This window comes from Colius striatus, chromosome 5, assembly GCF_028858725.1.
Source record: "Colius striatus isolate bColStr4 chromosome 5, bColStr4.1.hap1, whole genome shotgun sequence".
Lineage (NCBI taxonomy): Eukaryota > Metazoa > Chordata > Aves > Coliiformes > Coliidae > Colius > Colius striatus.
In genome coordinates, this window is record NC_084763.1 from 46,405,155 (window position 1) to 46,427,741 (window position 22,587).

The window sequence follows — 22,587 nt, forward strand, 5'->3', positions numbered from 1 at the left end:
CCTATGCAAAAAAAAAACCCAGTGGCAATTGCAGAATTACTGCACCCCAACAGCACAAAGAATTAAGATCCTCACTTCTTTCACTGGCTGTCCAGTAAGCTTGTTTGTATCTAAAGAGAGACCTAAAGACATCTCCTCTTGTGTGAGGCTTATGACAAAAATAGATGACCTTAAACTGGATTTTAGATTTTCAGTAAATCTTCTATTAGACTTTCTTGACATATTATGATCTCCTCAGATGGTTTCTCAGTGATTATGGTAGAAAATGTAAATATTTGACTATAAATTAATATTTCCCTAACTGTAGCACGAGATTTTCCTAGAATTACACTAGAAAGAACCCTAGAAATCAGACATTTGAATTATTTGAATTATTTGAATTATTATATTATTATTATTTGAATTATTATTGTTGACGAAACATTGGAATAGGCTGCCCAGGTGGGTTGTGGAGTCTCCTTCTCTGGAGATATTCAAAACCCACCTGGATGAGTTCCTGTGTGACCTGCTCTAGGTGGCCCTGCTCTGGCAAGGCGATTGGACTAGATGATCTTCTAACTCTCTAGATTCTGAGATTCTGTGATATCCCATTGGTATGTTAAACAAGAATTCTGAAAACATTAATCATCTTCCTTTATTAAATGTCCATTAAATAGGAGTGTTGGATGTAGAAGGGTTGAATAAGCATAGTGGGTAAGACTCACTCTCTGTAATTTTTTGTAATAATGAAAATAAATGAAAAATAAAGCAAAACAAAATGTAAAACTCTATTAGAAAAATGTAAAAGCAAAACATCCTAAAACCCAAGCACGTTCAAAATAAAAGTTTTCACTATTTATTTTATCATTTCACACACAAACTTGCATACACGAGATCCTGTGTTTTTATAGTAACTTACCATGATTTGTGATTACTGAAAATAACTAAAGTAATTGTCCTGTGTGAGCCAGAAGATTTCTCTGAGACATATTACTTCTCCATTTCATAAGAAAAGCAGGCTGCTGCAAAAAAAGTTCATTTTCTTGTTTTGAAAGATCTGATGTTCTGCCTCCACAATTGTCATCTGAAATTCAGTATAAAATGTTGAAAAGATCTCCTTTTAATTATCATTCTCATAGAAATGAGAAAGGTCATTGGCCTGATTACTACGATAAATTTGTCTCTCCTAGCCTTTTTCATAATGAAGAGACATTAGATTAATGTTCACTTAAATAACATGATTAATGGTATGATCAGAAAGTAGCTCATGTTGGAACAGAATGAGTGTAAACCATCTAATCAAATGATTAGGTTTTTAAATTGTTTACAACAGTATAAGGTCTTATGAAGTCCCTTCTAGTAACTCATCTTTCTTTTCCTTTATTTTAGTTCTCCTTTTCTGTCTCCAGAATGATCATTACTTATAATTAAAGGAAAGCAAAGCAGTTAGCTTGACAAGCTCAGGATTTGGAAATTATTATAGTCATTAAAGGAGCTTCTGATAACAGTATTAAACTTCATCATTCACATACCATCAGGCTTCTCTGTCATATACGAAGCAAAATATATCAAGTACAGTAGCTTCTTGAGGGGATGAAGCCAATGTGTCACGTGCCTTAACTTCACTGAAGTAAACAGAGATAAACTTCAGATTAATTTTGTCCTGTGGCATCACAACATTAAGGAAGTTAAGAATTAAACTAAACTGCCTGATTTAGAGAGATTCTTATATTTTTTGCCATTATTAGCATGTGATAGCATCATATGAGATCCTCAAATGCACCCTTAGGCTTGAATCATTGCTTAGCCTTGTGTTCTGCTTAGAGTTTCTGAGCAAAAAGTGAATAAAAATCTAATTATGCTGATATTTTAATGCCACCCAAGTCCCTGGACTTAATTCCTAATTCTTACACTAATTTAAAAGAGGCACATCTTAGCCAAGATGAAAAATAACTTTCTGAAAATGAAATAAACATATTCTTGAATCTATATTCATATGTGGATGACTACATTCGTAACATTTCATAGTTTTTTCTCCTAAGATTTGTCAGATGAAAAGGAACTATAGCTGAAGCGCAAGTGACCTATGCAGGAACATCTTAACCTTACAAGCACAGGGAGAGACCAAAATTACCCTTCCTTGTACAGCTCTGAACTCCTAACACAGAATGGTATAATGCACTATTTCCGTCACACCATGTGGTATAACTTCACACAGAGCACAGTGGTGGGCTTCAGAATTTGCTTACCTGCGAGCCACTCATGGCAGTGGTCAAAGGTTACCAGCAAGCTGATTAAAATTGTACCTGCTAGACATCTTTCAATATGTCACAACATGTCATTTTGTGCTATGCATTTCGAATTAAGCAGCTTTCTCCTTTTAAGATATTGTCATTTGCTCTGTCAGTTTGCTTTAAACTGAAAAAGTAGCAGATTTCTTTTGAGAGCAGCTACCCAAAACTCATCTGGAAGCACAAGAAAAAAGAAAAATCTCTATTTTTTATCTATATCTAAAGAATGAAAAGTAGTCATTCTGTGAGACTAAAAAAAATCTTTCTTCCTTTTCAAAAATTGTTTAATCAAATGTAACAGCAAATGTAAACAATACAGTATTTTCTTTCTCCTAATACACGGTAGCAAACTGCACACATTCTAAGTACATAATAGAAGGAAAATAACAGAAGGTGATTGTGGCCATTCAGTCTCAGACAGAGGTGTCAGGCTACATATTGTATCACTTGTTCATTTTATATAAAGCACCTCTTCCAGATCTAGTTTATGAGTGAATTTTGCAGTCTTATGGAGAAAGTTCTGATTTCTTTGGAATGGTATTTCTTTTCACACAATTTACACTCAATTTTTTTCTTACCATATAAGATATTATTTCTGCCATTCTTGTATCTCCTTTGTCAAAGACCTAGTGTGATGGTCTAGCACTGGCTGGGTGCCAGGTGCCCACTGAGTCATTCTATCACTCCCCCTCCTAAGCTGGACAGGGGAGAGTGGTAAGTTGAGATAACGACAGGGAGGTCACTCAGCAATTAGTGTCACAGACAAAACAGATTCAACGTGGGGAGAAATGGTTTGATTTATTAATGAACAATCAAATTAGAGTAGGGAAAATGAGAAATAAAACCAAATCTTAAAACATCTTCCCCCCACCCCTCCTTCTTCCCAGGACTCTCTCTCATTACAGATGGACTTTGCTGCTGTTTCTTCTCAGGAGAAGGCCTCTTCACACTTCCCACTGCTACAGTCTGGACTCCCTCCCCATAGGAGATAGTCCTCCATGAACTTCTCCAATGTGGGCCCTTCCCACGGGCAACAATTTGTCACAAATTACTCTAACATGGGTCCTTCCCACGGGATCAGCTCTTCACACGCTACCCCAATGTGAGTCCCACCCACAGGAGAAACTGTCCATCGGGAAGAGATTGCTCCAGCATGGGTCTCCCACGGGCACATAGGTCCTGTCAGCAAACTACTCTGGCATGAGTTCCTCTCTCCATGGATTCCCACATCCTGCCAGGAACTTTCTCCAGTGTGGGCTTCCCACAGAGTCACAGTTTTCTTCAGGCATCCACCAGTGCCACAGGGGATCCTCCGTGGGCTGTGAGTGAATCTCTGCTCCCCCATAGACCTCCATGGAGTGCAGGGGGACAGTTACCTCATGATGGTCTTCAGCACAGTTTACAGGGGAATCACTCTTCCAGTGCCTGAACACCTCCCCTCCCTCCTTCTCCACTGCCCTTGGTGTCTGCAGAGATGTTCAAACACTCTCACTCCCTTCTACTGCTGCTGCAGTTTAGCATCTGTACAGCAACCTCCCCTTCTCAAACACATTACTCACAGAGGTGTTATCTCAATCACTAATTGGCCTGGCCTTGGTCGGTGGTGGATCTCTTAGAACTGACTGGCAAAGACGCACTTACAACCAGAACTATAAAGGGATTTAGGTACTCCCTTTTTGACTTTCAAAATCCAACTCAGATACCATCTAACCTTCATAGTAAATATTTTTTTTTTCACAGAGAAGGTGTTTTGGAGGAAGTGGTTAGAGCCAATGGCTTTGCAGTAAGCATTCATTCCAAATACAAAAGAGCACAATGGAATTATCCCTGTAATGGGGTGCAATTCACCAGTACAATTTAGCCAGAAATTAGTTTTGTGTCATTGACATCAGTGTGAAACAGCAGATGACTAATGAAACAAATGACACAAAGCTAATGAAAGAGCATGGTAAATTAATATGCAGCCCTTTCTATTTCTATAAGCAGCTAAAAAATATCACTAATGGCTTTCATTTGTGATTATCTACAAGCAGTATTTTTGAGAGAATCATTGATCATATTCAAGAGACTAGAACTGAACCTCACTACTGCTTAAAAAAATCTGCCGTGGCTCCTACCACTTTGGCAAATTGAACACGTCAGCTGCCAATTATGCTAATTTTTAGCAGTGATCTAGTGTGCTGTTTATTACTGAACTGTCCAATTTCTTTTTATTAATATTCTCACTTCATTCAAGAATGGTAATATTTTCATGTTCTTTATCTTTGGCCTTATTTATTTCACATGAAATACATTAAAATTAAACCCTCTAATTCTTTTTCTTTTTTTTTTTCCCCTGGCATATGACAGATGTGAGATATTATTCAACGAAACACCAGTACAACCATTCTTTTCCTGTATTAGTCTGCATTCAGAGGAGTTGGAGGAATAAAATAGCCTGCATAGAGAGCTTTGTTGCATTCAATCTGACAGTAAATTACTGAACTCATATAATAGTGTCAGTAACACAGGATGTAAGAGTAACTCATAACAGAGTATGATTTTTACCACCATTTAGACAATAGAACTATCATTTAGTGTATCGTCTCTTCATGTGTTACCCTGTTTTTTTCAGGCAGCTTTTACACATTTCCTTGAAAATTTTAGTTAGATGTCCTTGGATTCTAAGAATTTAGAGTATATTAAATTCTCTGGCTTACGCTGAATAAATTTCACCAAAACACTTGTGACCTTGAAATGATGAGCTTTGTGAAAGTTCTCTTATGTTTAATTTGTATAAGAAATGCTAATGGGGAAAAAAAAAAAAAAGATAAATTAATCATAAAAGAAACTTTTTGATTTTCAGAGGTTTGTAACAAGTTAAAAACCTGATTCTTAGGAAGAGAAGTAATTTCTCCTAGAAAGCCCATCTGGAAAGTTCTGACTTTTTTTCCACTTGAATATAGCATGAGTTATCACATTTGCTGCCTTTCTTGTGGTATTTCAGTATTTTCAAATCCAAGGTTTGCCAAAAGAAAGAATTAAAGAAAGTTGCAAAATCAAAACAGAAAGTCAACTGTAGTCTTTCTGACATTAAAGTAATAAGATCTGGCTCTTGGTCAAAGGTTTTGTGAAAGAATTGAAGAGACTTTCTTTTTCCAGTTAACGTGGCTCAAATTTGCTGAGACACAATCCTTATATAAACCTTGAAAATAATAATTAATTTTGTTCTTTCTTGTCTCTATTTGCAGCACTGTCGGATGCACCAAATGTGCCATTATCATCTATTGGACACTGTTACTTTTTCATAATTCTCTCTTCATTTCAGGATCGTTATTTCTAATATAGGCACCCAGTGATCTAGTTCATGGGATATCTTTAGTAAGATTATCAATGTTTAATACTTGGAGGAATAACTTGAAGCTAAAATGCCTACATCTGCCACTATATTCCAAAGATCCTCATAATGATGGGTAGTGCACTTAAATGTTGTAAACAAAGTGGGGAGGAATTATATAGTAGCTTCTAAGTTACCCAAGAATACCCTTGAAATGAGAGGCAAAAATGTCCAAGCATATTTTATGCAGGTAATATTCAGGTAATAATTTTCAAGACTTTCAGAAGATAATATTCAACAAAGTTTCAGAGCTTAATTAAGACATTTTGGATCAGAAGAAATGACATGAGTTAAAAATAACGTGGCAAAATCTCACCAATCATTGATGCAGGTACCGCAAAGCAAAGCAATTCATGACATAATTCAAAGCAGTGATTTTTCTTTTTTTCTCCCATTTTTCTGAAAACTATTTTCAATATTCCTTCTTACCTTGAGTACTAAGGGTACCCAGAAAACAACCACTAATTCTATCCACTCTTCTCACTGTGTAATCCAGCTTATAAAAACAATTTATTTCAATTTATGTCAGTTCATTAACAGATCTTACACATACAGCAAGATTTCACAGGCTTGTAACAGTAATAAGGATCTGAGTACAGCAAACCCTGCTTTGTGAAGCTCATTTTTGGACAAAAATGGATGGAGAAAGCTGGCAGTAAAAGAACATAATGAACTGTAATACATGTTGAACTGTTACCAGCATTAAACACTCATTTTCTTCTAGCTGACCATGAACTGATAAGAGCAAAGAATAGAGGTCCACTGTCTGAGAAGAAACAGAAACCAACATTCACCAGAGTGAACTCTGACATCTTTACTTCCCTGCAGTACCAAGGAAGAGGAATGTAACCCTACAGCTTCTAATTTTTCACTCTTACTAAAGGTGTAAAATTGATAACAGTTATGATAGTGGTGAAAATTATTCATTATCTAAAGATTCCTATAAGCTTTGTGAAAGAGGAATTGAGAAGACATCCAAGAGAAAACATTAACTTTATTTTTTATATTCTTTGCATCTTAAGGCTTTGTTCTCTTCCAGGCATCTGGGATTTCACATTTCTAAATGATTTTCTAAGATGTTGATGCTTCAGTATTTTGGGGACTCTGGGCTTTCTTTTCTGTTATGTTTGTCTCTAAAGGATACAACTGTCTCAAGCAGAAACAGCAAAGCCTTTGAAATAAAATGCTAGATACACATGCTGGCACAGTGGTCCTTACAAGTTTATTCATATTCAGGTGTGGATCTTGTTTATATATTTATAAATTTGTGGTTCCTTTCATACAGAAATAATAATAAAATAAACCAAGCCTGAGAACCTTAAGCAAAGCTCTGTCTCTGATTACAAATGAAGTTTTCCATGCCCTCTGCTATGCCTCAAACTAGTAGTAAATTTTCATAATTTAAGTAAGTTTTCTGTATAATTTTCAGAAATTAACTATAATTTCTCAGAAACTATACAGCTAGAGCCCGGTTTCTAAAGATAAAAATGATACAGACTTCCAGTCACATGATTAGCGATCATAGTGACAGCAATGATTAAGATTCTATCACCTTCAAAGTAAGATCAATGACAGAGATATTTAGAGTCATGCTTGTTTGAGAGTATTCAGTGAATTTCTTGTAAAAGGGTTGAAGCACACTGTATGAGGAAGCAACCTGAATCCCACAAAAGAAAATTCAGGGCAGATCTTGCAAATGACTGCAGAAGGGTGTAACTGCTGTAATGTTCAGCCTAAATCTTAAAATTCTACAACCATTAATAATTCCTACTTGAAATCTATAATTCCTGGGTTTGATCCAGGTTCAAAACACATCGTATTTGTATAAAAGTGTAAATAATAACTAGGGAGTCACAGAATCACAGAATCTCAAGGGCTGGAAGGGACCTCGAAAGATAATCTAGTCCACATCTAGACTGACATTCATAGACACTGACATAAAGACAATTGAAATGACTACACAAGAAAAGAAATATAATCTAGATTTCCAAATGTTTTAGCTTTGAATTTGTTTTATTTTGCACTAAAATTAACAATTCTACTTGAACAGATATTGTCATGACCTGAAACTTACAGGATGAGCTTCTGTTATTTACTATTATTCTATTTATCTTTTTTTTTCCAGGAAAAGTACTATTTAATGAGAATGTTTCTTGGTTTCCTTTCTGTTTTCACTTATAAACTCTGCAAAGACTTTTTTTTTTTTTTTTGTTAAATAGCAGGTAGGATAGTGACAACAGATATAGAGCTCCAAAAAAAAAATCACTTGAACATATACACTCAGACATTAAAAGGTTCCTGTCATATTTTAATAGAAAGAGGATCAAATATCACACTCTTGGATAACTGTATTATTTGTATTAAGAGGAGCAATTATAACTGATTATTAAATGTGAACTTTGCCATCAAAATATAGTTGGCTGAATGCGAATTTCACTGGGGGATCTTTGTTCCTTCACTTGTTTTTTTTAAGGTAAGTAGTTCATCTGAGCAGATTAACACATTCCTAATCAAAACTACCATATGAGATTGCGCTTAGAATGATTATAGTTTGTGGATGAGTACTCTCCACTCAGTACTGATGGAAAAAAGGTAGGATTAAAAACAAAACTAAACTAAAATAAACAGCAACAACAAAAATTAACATAATTCACACTATCAAAAGTCATTCTGTGTGACTTAAATATATCTAAGAATAGAATGAAAAAGTAAAAATCATTAGTGTTATCATTATTATTTTTAATTGCCTCAGCATCTTTTATAAAATTGTAAACATTTTTGATAATGCTTAAGAGCAGGAAACACAGATCTGAGAGAAACCTTTAAAAAGCCAGTCTACAACTGCCCTTACCCTAGAAACCAAAGGGAATATCATGAGAAATGCATTCCAAATGTAATACTGAAACTCATCTGGAAGGATTCCATGTATGTACTTTGGCATATTTAAGGGCAAAACACATTTCAAAAGGCTCAATGCAATCAGAAAAGGCGAGCTTCTGGCAAAGCAATTTTCTACAAATGGATATTCTGGAGAAGATGCCATATCAAGAGCTCACAGAGCAACACAATATTGGTCCCTGATATTTTGCAAGCAGAATAAGTTACTAGCAAGTCAAGAGTGTTGGACACTATTCTACTATTAGGGAATGCCTGGACTACACACTTCTTTTGTGCAATCATTTCTGTAAGGTGCTTAGGTTTTTGCCAAGGCTAGCTTCAGATAAATCTAATTTTTACAAAGGAATGTTTGCACGTGTCTTGTCTTCTAATCAGGGCTTTCAGTACTTCTGGACAAAGAAATCCCGATTAGAAGTTCCCTCTAACCTATGTAAAAATGACATAAAAGACATTTGTGTACTAGAGAGGCTGATGGAGGATTTCCCTAATGTTATACGGCGTTTTGAATCATCTAACTGAATGGGAGCACCGAAGGGCTGAGTTCAGTTATACTCACTACACATATATTCTGTATTGATGTAGCAAATAATAAAAGGTAAAACAATGGTCAATAAAAGCAGTTTCAATGTGATAATATGTGGATTTTTTCAGTATATAAAACTGTCTAATCTTGTCCCTTGCCACAATAGCTGTCTCCTGGAAGGAGAACAGATAGTAAAGGTATTTTTTTCACATTCTCTTCCCCAGAGACAATTCCTTCTGGAAGAAAATCATCATTCATCATCCAGTTCTCAGATGGACTCATCAGACTGTCTATAACAATCAGTAATTAGATCATCTGAAGTACCACAATGTACAACAGGTTCTTAAAGACACTAAAAAACTTGCAGTTTCCACATGGAAACTCGTCAGCCTTGGAACACTCTTTTGGGAATTGCCATTTCATAGTCTATACCTCACACTGGAAATTTTCCTGCTCTGAATTCCCCTGAAAAAAAAAGGCATTCAAGTCCTGCAGATCAGGATGCTAATTTAGTGGCAACATATGGCAATATTATCTAATAGTGACATTTTCCAGGTACAGATACAATTTTCTCAATTTTATTGATTTGAATAGCTGTGGTATGTGCAAATGAAGACAAAAATCAGTATTGGAGTGAATATCATTGTATGAAACACTAATACAGTATATACAGAGCTCAGTGACAGAAGAAATCACTCATTCTTATTCTAGTACTAAAACATTAAATGCAAATGTATTTTCTGTTACCAGAGCAGATGTCATTTTGCATTTCAGTTCAGAAGCAGAAACAGCCAAGGAGGTCACTACATTACCACTTTCTGATAGAAATTTCAGATTTTTTCTGTCTTGCCTCATTTTTCTTTCTTATTATGGAATAAGTAGTCTTGCTCTTCATGCAAGAAGATGCATACTATTCAGAGAAAGTATGGTAGCTAGGAGAACCCTGTGGAAGAGACAGAAATCCCTCTATATACATGTAAGGGTAATGTATGATGACTTGAACAATGCTGATTGAGAAGCCATATTCACAGTGTTCACAATTTAGCATATTAAATAAATTGTTGTGACACCGCAGATACTTTCCTGAGTCCTTTCTAAGCTTTTAACAGTATAATTTTTATTCAAAGAAAAAGCATCACTTGATAATTCTAATGAAGTTAAATAATTGAGATTATTAGGAAGGAATAAACCCCTTAAAAGTAACAACACTACATGACATAGTTTCTAAGTAATTTAAGCAGAGCCTACGTTTTGCTAAAATTTCAACATATATTTTCTCTTTGTACAACAGTAATTTTCTCTTTTTTACTTTAGGTAGAAAATGTTCTCTTGAAATAATATGTGTTTTGTTATTGTCTTGTCTGCATCTTGTTGACTTAATTCTTTTTGTCTTATGGCATTTAGGTGTAGAAAGCACACATTGGCTTTTGTTACTGCTCAGCCATGTATAAACTAGGAAATATATTATCCATATTTTTGACTGAAATGTTACTGTGTGATTTTACATATTTTGAGCTTAAGTCCAGAATCCTAAATGCATTAAGATCTGGCCAAGTACACATAATATTGTTTACATTCATGCTGCTCTAAGGATATGTTAAGGCTTCTTACAGCTCCTGGGATAGCATGTGTGTCTTGTGTTCAGATATGTATAATTCTGTTGACTACTATATTTATCAGGTTTTCCTGGTACTTCAATATTTTAAATTTTTATAGAAGAACACCAAAAATTGTGTAGTTCCTGTAAGTGTTTATAGCTTCAGGAACAATGAATATATATGGTTTCCTTTTTTTTCTTTTTCTAAGTGATTGCAAATGAAGGTTTATCAGAAGCTGTTTGTTTTTACCAGAATTTTATATACTCCATTTGCAATTTGGGAAATAAAATATTTTCTTACATCTCTAATAATAATTAACTTGACACTCAAGGCAATAAACCAAAATAATTTAGATAACTGGAAGTGGCTAAGTAACCAATTATTTGAGGATCTCTTTGTAGCTTAGGGAGAACAAATAAAACATTACTCCCAAAGTGAAAATCCAATGCACAATCTCTGTAAATGTTTCACATGCAGACAGTATTATGGATGTGTCACTTGCAGTCACTTGCAGTATATTAAGTCATTTCACATCTGATGATGATGTGGTGAAATAGAATCTTCTCTTGCATCACCATGAGAAGAATGAAGAACAAATATCTGAAACATATCTCATTGTCCCTTCCAGATTTTAAGTCCAATTGTGACATTCTACTGAATCCTGAAATGTACCATCCTCCAAAAATGTTAGGGGATGCAAGATTCTTCCAAATCCTCTGCTCTACTGGCCTCTACTTGCATAACAAAAACAAATTGATATTTTTTCTACTATATATCTCTTCAGATTGACTCATCTCACTGAAAAAAAAGATGCAAACAGGTAGAAAAACATGCAATGATCATTTACTGAATTCTTTTTGCTAAGGGACTAGTGGGAGTTGTCAGTCACATCTTTACTGTGTCTTGTAGGCTGTGCTTCAATGAAGCCCATAAGTTGTACTTTTCTGAGAATATCCAGTTCTAAATGACACAAATTAGTTAGTTTATATGCTCTGCCAAGAGTCAAGCACTGTGGCCCGTAAAATACTGGAATTAATTTTGTGTAGCTCGGCACTCTTCACGGTGATCTATCTTTCTTTCTTCATTGGCAAATGTCTCATCTTGGAGTGATCAGCAATAACAACAACAACAAAAGCATTATAATCTTATTGCAAAGTTAGAGGTTTAGCTTCCTGTCATAGTGCAGTGTCAGTCATCAGCATCTTGGTTGATTTGTTTAGCTGGCTTTTATTCTTCTCTGACATTTAGAGATCATATGTTTTCCCTTTCTTCCTCATTGCTGAAGCCATCTGTGGGCCCTTACACAGACACATCCATTAGGAATATTAGATAGACAAAACTAATGTGTACTGGAGTAAAATGACAAATTCTTTCCTTAATTAATGTCATCACTGCAGCTCAAGCAAGGATTGCAAGCTTCTGAAATATTTTGGAAATCAATTTGTTCTTACGTTTCTGTAAGCATTTTTTTACTACATTTAGATTGTTCTTTAAGTTAAACAGTGGAGTTTCATAGCATCCTGTTCCCCTGAAACCATGCCTCTTCTTGTACATTAAGCATTGTCTGAGATAGTTCTGGCTGTTGGATCTCAGCTGCCTGCACTACACTTCCAGCCTTCTGGAAGCATCCTTGTTGTGCCTTCAGTCTGCCCAATTAGCATTCTGAGAAACAATCCCCAGACTCTCTCTGCTCAGGACTTTGCATGGGAACATCATGATCAATGAAGTTTGCATGTGATTCATCAGCTCTGGAGGCTAAGAGTGTAGAACTGTGATTCTGATTGTTCAGTTGAAGAATATGTTGGAGCAAGCATTGCTTCATTCAGTTTATGTCCTGGGTTATCTGTCTGTGCAAGCTATCATCCAAGAGGACTTCAATCCAGACACTTAAAACTGACCCCAATATAAAGCCAAGACTCAGGACAGATATGCAGAGTTGTGACATGGAAGAACTTCACAGCTACAAATGATTTAGATGTGACTGAAAGGAGTATGAACACTGAACACAGGGACCTCAAACATCATATTGACAACAAAATCAAAGTGTTAAAATACACATACGAATGGCAGAGATGGGAAAGTGATTAAATGCTGCCTCTATTCCACCTTCGTATAGCAGTATTGTCAGCATGAAGGATTGGAGTTGCCTACATCATCTGATTGCTGCATCTCATCATAATAATTAACAACTACTATTTCCATCAGAGAAACTGAGAATATTTTTGCCCATTAAAATTCTTCTGAATACATTTTTTTTTCCCACCTGTCACTTCCACACCACTTTAGCCAAACTAAGTCTTAAAATATTATCCTCGTGTTTCAGGATTTTCCTTTCAATTTTATTTTTTGTAGACAAAGTCTGTTTTTCTCATGTATACTTTATCAGATCTTGAAAAGTACATTTGGAATGTATGTATGATCAGTTGTCCTGATCAACTGTCAGGGAGATAGGCAAGTTTTGTAACATTTTCGCTTGCTTTTAGCTATTTGCTCAAAATTGATTTCTATAATCTAATTGATTTTTTAGTCCTAAATCTAAACTTTTTTCCACATTGGTGTATAAATACTTGTTTTATGTTTCTGCTAAATATTTTAAATTGTTTTATAAAGTAGAATTCTGAATTCAGCTTTTTGAATCTCTGTTGTCTTGCACAGACTTTGGATATAAACAAACATCAAATTTTATAGTAATTTGGTAATTGAATTTCATTTTACTTTGTGAAAACCTTCTATACTCTCTTATGCCATGCAAGTACATTCATTTATAAGATTTAATTTGAAATCTCTCTCATGTCTACTTATTGCTTATTACATAAATCCAGTATTAGATGGTATCTGGTCAAATCTAAAAAAGCACATTAATCAAAACTGGGAAATTACGGTTTGGATCGCATTAGCTCCTGGAAACTTGATCCATAAAACACTGCAGATTTTTTCCAGCACACAGACTAATGGTGGGAAGATGTTTTGACTCTTTTTTACTATTGAAAGATGTAATTGTAATAATTTTTTTGAGTCTGCTAAAAAAAAAAAGACCTAGAAAAAGTAAGTTGCAATTATATCAAACATATAATTCAGTTCAGTTCAAAATTAATCCACACCACCATAAAAATGGCATTAAGGTGTCATATTACTTCACTGCTAAGACCTTTCACTAAGCAGTGTTATGATCTCTGTCTATCCTCTGACTCAAGTGCTGAAGTGTACAGTGATTAAAACACAACAGGAAAATTTAGTCCTCGTTAAAAACATTAGCGCAAATCATCCAAACTAGAAGGCTTTGTAGTGGTTCAGAAGACATTACAGCCGTGTCCATGTCAGCAAACTAGTGTAGAAAAAAGCTACATGATTAGGAAAACTATTTTATCTGGAATTGCTATGTGAATGCCATGGAGAGAAAATCAACTACTGTACTCTGACAGCTGTTTTATACTCTTCATTAAATACATACACACACACACACACACACACACACACACACATACATGCCTTGTGTCACTTGAATTTGTCTAGTTTCAGCTTCCACTAATTGGTTTATTATCCACTTGTTCATTAACTGAACAACACTCTGCTGCTTATCTCTGTAAATATATATATATTTAGAGTCTGTGAAAGTCACTCTTCGCCTTGCTTTACTATGATAAAACAAATTAACCTCTTCAGAAACCTTTCTATTGTTTTTTAGTCATTTAATAATTACTGTGGATTTTCTTTGAACCATTTCCTGTTTATCAACACCTTTCTTGAAGTACATATACCAGTTCTAGGCATACTGTTACTGGACCACTAAAATTGCTGTCAGTCATAAAGTACTGTTACTATTTATATTTTCTCATTTTCATATGCAAAAATCTTAGTCCTTTTAGCCATCACACTGAGTCTGGCAGTCTTAGCATATAACTGATCAGTCATCTCCATCAGATATCTTTCTATATGTTTTTTATTTACTCGAATTGGACTGCTTCCAAATAATTTTGAGGCACAGTTCCGGTGCTGAGTATGGGCAAGAGGTTATTTTAAATAGGCATTTCCCTTCTGAAAAATGTATTTTAAAGGTATATTTCATTATATACCTGAAGACGATTCTCTAACCTGACACCTAAGACTTTTTCAGAGTAGCTCCTTCCATCTTAAATTGTCTTGTTTACAGATGCATGATTTTGTTAATAGTAAAGCTTCATATTTTTTTCATCTGTGGTGGTAGTGTTGAGCACTCTAGATTGCTTAGAATCATTAGAATCACTTAACATTCATTCAGTTTTCTGCCATTTGCAGAACTTACTGGAGATCATTTGATGCTTTTGAAATGATTGACAAAATAGCACAGGATGAAAAATCAAATTCTGTGAGAATTTTTCAGAAACACCCACTCACTGAAGATTAATCGTTTGGAATTGGATATAGAGATCTCTTAATTAACGGGTTTTAATCCACTTAATGTGTTGATAACATATTGTTCAAGTTCTCATGTGCTGTGAAATCAGAAATGTAATCATATTACACTAACACTATTATCTTTATCAGCCAAATATTTAATCTCATAAATAAAGATATTAAGTTACTTTGATACGATTCATTCTCCTGAACCCATGTTGATTGGCATCAATTATATTTTGTTCTTTTAATTCTTTATTAATTAAGTTCCATAAATCAAGTTCTGTATCAATCATTCTACTACTACTCACTAAAAGACCATTTCTACTCCCTTTGCATGATGGAAACATGAAAGAATTAAGTGTAATCAAAGTCAGTGAATGATATAAGAATGGGAAAACAATACAGGCTTGTTTCTTCACAAACACTGTAACTGTGAGCAGTCATCTGAAAATCAGCATTCCCACAGATTTAACTGGCAAAATAATAATCTCAACATTTCCAAAAATAATCATTAAGTATGAATGTAATGAAAATTCAATGCTTTATAGTGTAAGAAAACACCACAACTTCCGGCAATGGAAGGCAGTTCTTACTAAAAAATCTTCATTGTATTTATATTGTTATTCAAATGATCTTATAATTTATGATCAACTAAGTAGCAAATCATTGACATTTAAGTACAATTTTGGCCAAATAAATGTTTATTTTAGAATAAAATGAGACAGATTTATATCTTCCTGAACATAATTTCATGTAAATAACAACATTTTTTGTTTATATTACTTTTGTTTTTCTTATTTTTACGTTCATATTGACAGGTAAACCAATTTAGACAGAAAATAAATTTGTTGGTAAATTCCTATGCAAAGATTTTGTGATATTTGTGGTATTTTGCACGGATTCTGTTATTTCAATAGACATCAGTTGTTTTATTTCAAATGAGAGAATTTAATTCCAGGGGTTTTTATGAAAGGTTGGAAAGAAATAAAATTCCATTCATTTGCACAAAGAAGTGGATAAAATAATCAAGGTTATCAAATTCCACTACAACTGCAACTTTAGAGATAATCGACTAGTGACATGGCATGAGTGACAGAGAAATGTTAGTTAATGGTGGAGAAAATGTTAGGGCTGATAGAAACAACACTGTCAAATGATAAATTCAGTATTTTACACACTGTGTTCCCTTATCTTATTTTTATGAAAAGTAGAATTTGATTAATGAAAGTTTATTCTGTTTACATTTTGGCATGTCATTATGCTTCAGGACTTCACATCTGAACTGTAAGATGATATTCCTTAGACCTGATTCTCAAATCATCCACGTATGATTAAAGAACACATGTCCTTTAAAGAACACATTCCAGCTTTAAGTAGAGGTTTAGATTTTATGTATTAAATAAATCAAAATATAAGTATCTGATCATTTTTAAAAGATAGCTATCTGATAATTTTTGCTGTTTGCATTGCTTGCTGGACAACATGCTTTCAAAAATGTAATTAAAACAAGACTATATCCCGAATGAAGAATACAGACACATACAGTATCAATATTGGAATCGTGGTGATTCCACTCATAAAGTCTTGTGTTCAAACTCCTTCAAAATACCCACACCAAAAGATTAGAATTTGGTGCATTTAGCTTTCAAAATTCAGAGCGGTAGCTGCCTAATAAAAGTCCCCTGCTGTTGATGCAAATCTTTCGATAGACTTCAAAGGATTTTGGAGTAAGTCCTAATATTACAGATGGTGGATAATTCTTAGTAAATGGCACATCAGACACAAGTGGACATGTTCTCTCTGCAGGAAACATAAATAAGGCCATTCAAATCTAAATTTGTTAACGCTATGATGATTTATGAATACTTGATTGTGATTTTCTTATGACACTTTGTCAAAATACATTAACTATGGAACTATGAGCTTATTCCTTTTCAAACATATTTGGTAAAAGACCCATGCCCTTATTATCCATGGGATAATAGGACATGACTCTACTATGCTTTTGAATAATATAGCATAGATAATTGATACCACCTTCCCCTTGTGGTTTGGAATGATCATATAAAAGCCATGATGTCACTTTTAAGAAACTCTGAAGGACCCCAGCAAGCCCTGAAGCCATAGCCTTTCTCCAGATACTGCCTCTATTTGAATACTGAGTAGCTGATTAATTGGTTGGTGATAATTATATCTTGGGTTTTGGAGAAAGCTGCAAATTGCTTGACTTCAGCAGTATTAAAGAGTGAGTCTGATTCTCCAGAGAGAGGCTCAAACAAGGGGGAGGCTGTGATATAACACAGGTAATATCCTGTAATTCAAGCTTCCCTGTGCTGATTTAGTTGGTGTATCTTGAAAATAGAGGAGTGTGAGTGAAATGACAAAAGAGCTGGTTAACTGTGTTTCTTATAACACATAGAATTAAGTCCTTTAATGAGACTCCTCTGAAAGGACTCTGAACAAGAAAGAAACCTGCTGAAATTTCTTTTAGGTGTTTAGAGACATATATTTCATGTAGCCAATGGACACAGAGATTTCCAGAGACCTACTGAGTGGCCTGAATTTTGACAAAGTGAATTCCCTCCTATGTTATAGACTTACAGTGACTGATACATAATTTGATTTGAAAATTTGAGATTTTTTGGGTTTTTTTTTTCTTTTCCTTTTTAACAGCAGAAATGTGAAAATTAACCGGCTACAATACTTTCTAGCCAAAAAAGTGCTGGAAGTACACCATAGGTATCACATTAATCTTTTCCAAACAGTTATATTGCAGAAAGAAAACAGGATTCTAAAACAGGTTTGATCTTTCCAAGTTAGTAAATACCATTTTAGGATTACTTTCATTATTTTTCCTCCAAAATGGCATTTTGAAACTGAAAGACAAAAGATTACCAGATTGAGTGAAGAAAGGTATGAAAATGCAGTGTATTTTGCAGTCATTCTCAGTAGTAGAAACCTGCTCCATCTTCTGTTCAGTGTCAGGGATGAAAAAAGAATAATTTCAAATGCAATGAACTTCGAGCGATTTCTTCATGCAAGTGATCGATATTTCGGTACATACTAAATGTTAACATATTCTGTTGCTAAGAATAGTACAAGAAACGTAATTTTACTAAGGGCTCTCGAGACTCATGCTACATTTAGAAATAGAAAACACACCTAAAGTGAGATTTATCTTTTTTTAGGTATAATAGAAATTTTAACAGATGAGAAAATCTCCTGTGTTTCAGAAAAGGCAATCCTCTCGGTCCCCTCTGTCAAAGAATGTGATATTTTAAGATACATTTAAGACAAAGGAATTGTATATAATAGCAATCAGACTTCAGTTTCTTAAAAGCGATCTGAGATAGGGAGAGTATTGAACAGAATATTCACTGACAGAGTAAAACCTTAGCTTTAAAGAATAATAATTAATGTCTTGTCTACAGACATAAACATATATACAGCGAGTGTTTGACCTCAGTATTTCTGAGAAAGGTTTTACACAAAAGCTATAAATTAAGTTAGTTTCATTTGTGATACTATTTCATACATGCATGAATATTCACTGATCTTTTTATATGATTTTTTGGTAATAAATTAATTCAAACATTTATGGAAAAGAAACTGTCACTGTGTCAAATTCAGTGATCAAAATTACATTTTTGTAGTGCCCTCTAGAGAGCAATGATGATTTTTGTCTGTTGTGTGTTTTTCAGTAATTTTTCCAGAAGACAACAGATCACTTCACAAATTTCCCTGTCATCATCACTCCTGCTTGATATGTACTTGATCTAGCTAAAACTAACTGTGATAGTCACAGAAGATATAAATTCTTGAGTTGTATTGGAAAAATGTATTGTAAAGTCTTTAGTGTGTAACTTTCTTATTCTACAGGAATATTTCAAACTTAGGGTTTTGTTGAAATATCTGAACCTGTAAGATATACAGGGAGCTATTATAAATTTTTCAGAATCCTACAAATGTTTAGTAAAGCCTTGGGTTTTTTAACAATCTTTGAATAAGTTGAATTAGGTCTTTTTTTATTGCTCTATTCTTATTTTCATAGGTTTGAGCCACGGCTTAATGTTGATACAAAACCTGTTGTTTAATATTTTAATTTTGAAAGCCCATGAAAATCATTCATTCAGTTTTATTCTAATCTTAGATGGAAAATAAGTCACTTTGTCTACTGCAAAATATTGATACAGAATCTATCTTCTTCCACACAACTCATCCTACTTCTTTCTCTTCTCTACAGTTTATTTTTATATTGTAATTATACTAGAGGACTTATTTGCTAAAGGTGCATAGGGAGAATTGAATGGCAATTGAGATGTCAGAAAGGTGCTGGCATAGTCAGCCATGCAAGTCACAACAGTGGTAAAATATTTTGGTTTTTATTGTCTTATTCTTTCTTTCCAGAATTTTCATGTATGTTTGTGATGTAGATGATCCCACGTACCGTTTTGGAGTGAATGATTTGTCATGATAAAAGTAATAATAGAAAGTTAAATGGAAAGTTTTTGTAGATATGATAAATTTTAAGCTAAACTGACAAATGAGACATTACCATTGTAAGTTTTATGATAGACTTCCTTGTCTTTCAGTCTTTGCTTCTCCGTTGTGGATCTAACAAAAAGAACACTGCAAAAAAAACACCTGAGGTCATTTAAGCCATACTTAAAAGTGCACTGAACAATTATACATTATTTTCATCTTATTTTAAATTACATTGTTCTAAGTGGTTTGGATTCATGAAAATGGCTGACATCTTTACATTGAAGACTATTATAATAATAACATGTAAGAGAAAAAACTCTAGTATATTTGCCCTTCAAAAAAAAGATGGAGCTTAGATTACACAATAAATCAAAATATATTCCCAAATATTGCTGTACTAAGTAGCCTGGTTGGTTCACTTTACTGCTTATCTTTCATAATGATCACTTATATATATTTTTATCTGAATAGATCCATTTACTAAATTAAGAGAAAATAATATAAAAAGTAGTTTTGAATAATAATAGATTTCTTTACTGAGAGATTCTAACCCAACATTTGAAAAATGAAAAACATTCATTTTATGCTAGAAAGTGAAAGAGATGCAGACTATATTAAAAGCTTTTGACATCTATAAAGTGACCAGTTCTCTGACCTGCAAATAATATAGCTTCCTTACCATAGCATCTGTTTTCATCTCAAGAATAACCTTGTTGGCTAAAAAAATGTGCCATGGATCAGCAAGAGGAAATAGAAAATTGTATTGGGACAAATAAAATTGCATTAAAAATGAAATTACAAAGCTTCACAGGTTTTTAATTTACCTTAATACTTGCTCCTAATTTTTTCATGTAACATTATCATCCTTGCATTTATCTTGAGAATATTTTATCCAGTCTGCGAGTCACAAATTTAATTCATACAAAACAGACTCAAACAACACTCTAGGCTCAAAATACTCATTTAACTGAAGCCACTCCAGTTATTATCATCATTCTGTAAATCACCACCATCATCATCATCTTCTAATTCCCTCTAGCTGTATGGATTTCTCCATTTAGAAAGCCTATTTTGGATGTCAGTTGTAATTCTCTCAGACAGCTCCTCTTTCAGTTGTGTTGCAAACAATCTCCAGCTTACTCAAATGGGAGACTTCTTTTGTCACAGGATCTGCAAAAAAGGTGAGATATTAACTGTTCCAAGAAGGAAGTGTTTTCTTCATGAGTAAATATTCTGCAAATCAAAGCATCAAAAAGCTTATGCAATGCCATTTATAATTTGCTTAGGCTGTACTCCATGTAGAATACTTTAGATAATTTTATATGGAAAAATTTGAGTTTGCAGTGAACTCAAGACAGAGCCATGCTGACCTAACACTGTGCTGAATAAAGTTTGGAAAAAAATATTCTTTTGACTGTCTTCATGCCATTCTATCTCAAATAATCATCTCCTTCATGTTATCCAGCAAGTTGTTTTCCAGGACGTTGTTCCAGATGCAATAAGCCACTTGACTTGCTATCAGGAATGGAAGGGAATTCAAAAATACAAAAAGGAAAAAATGCTTAAAAATTGATAATTCAAAGTTCTGCCTCCTACATTTGTGAGGCATAACCTCTTTCAATTTCTATCCTGAAAACAAGGTAGTTCTTGCCTCACTGGATGAGCACCCTAATTCACTTTAATTTTCTCCAATGTTTTTCAAAGTAGGAGTAGACACTGTAATGTAAGCATAGAAAGTAAACCATTCCACTCAAAATGGAAAATTTTCACTCATGACTAATGCAATAGCAATTTAATGTCAATAAAATCACTTAGTTACACCTCCACGTATAATTTGTAACAACCTTCCGCACAGAGATTAACTTCCTTAGAATGAAAATACTGAATGACAAGTGGTGAAAAAAAGAAGCATATACTCCATTAAATCTGCTTGTTCAAGGCTATAATAGATTAAAATTCAGTTATTTGTATGTATTTCTATAACTGATATCTTCATGTTACTTGTAAATTCTTTTAAAACTTTAAAAGCTGAATTCTGTTGCTCAGCCCCATCAGGATTAAAGTCATCTGGCTCCTATATACAACATACGTTTGATTTTGGCTGGTGAATATCACATGTAGCTGAGAAGGTCCAGCAAGCCAACTGCCTTGTCTCTGGTAGTAGACGTTAGCAGACACTTGAGGAAAGAGAGTAGAACACTCCCAAAACATATTGCATTCTGCACCTTTGAGACCTGCTGAGTCACAGATGGTGTAATTGCACCTAATATGCTCCGCTCCCTGTGTTTTTCTGACAATTTTTGATTGATTTTCAAACCTACTAAACTTTTGACTACAACAAAGTTATATGGAAAGAAATTCCTCAGTTTAATCATCTGTGTAAAAAGTAGTGCCTTTTGCTCATTTTAATCCTACTAAATTTGATGTCTTGATTCTTTCACTCAAGGCAAATATAAAATACCCTGCTTGCTTGTAGCTGTCTATGCACACAGTGACAAAATGAGTTACCTCACATTAATATCATGTCAGTACAATTAGTTCATGCTGCTTCAGTATTTTGTGATTTACTCTAAACCCACATGGCTTTCTTAAAAAATACATATGGAATTACCGTGAAGCATTTCTGAGGTTATTTTATCATATTCTGCATTCCAAATCAAGTCTGTGCCAATATTCCAGATTCCTCATTAAATATATTTTTACATTACACAGGATAAGATTTTTAGAGTTTTATATATTAAACAGGTGGCCTTAATTGACACGACATGCTGTCTTCTTATTCTACACAGTAAACTTAATATCTTGTAAAATGTTTTAAAGTTTACCCTTTGCAGCTATAATATGTGAAATGTACATTCAGTTAGAGGATGGAAAGGTAACGTGTGGAGTTGAAAAGGGCAAGGACCTCCTACAAATGTCTAACTTGGCAAAACTACCCTTTCTGTTGTTTTTGTCACCCCTGCACCCAGCATCCTACATCCCAATCCGTATGAACAGAAGATCTGGATCTTCCTGTGGGACTAAAACATTCGTTCAAGTTAATTGGAGAGGGTTTGTTTT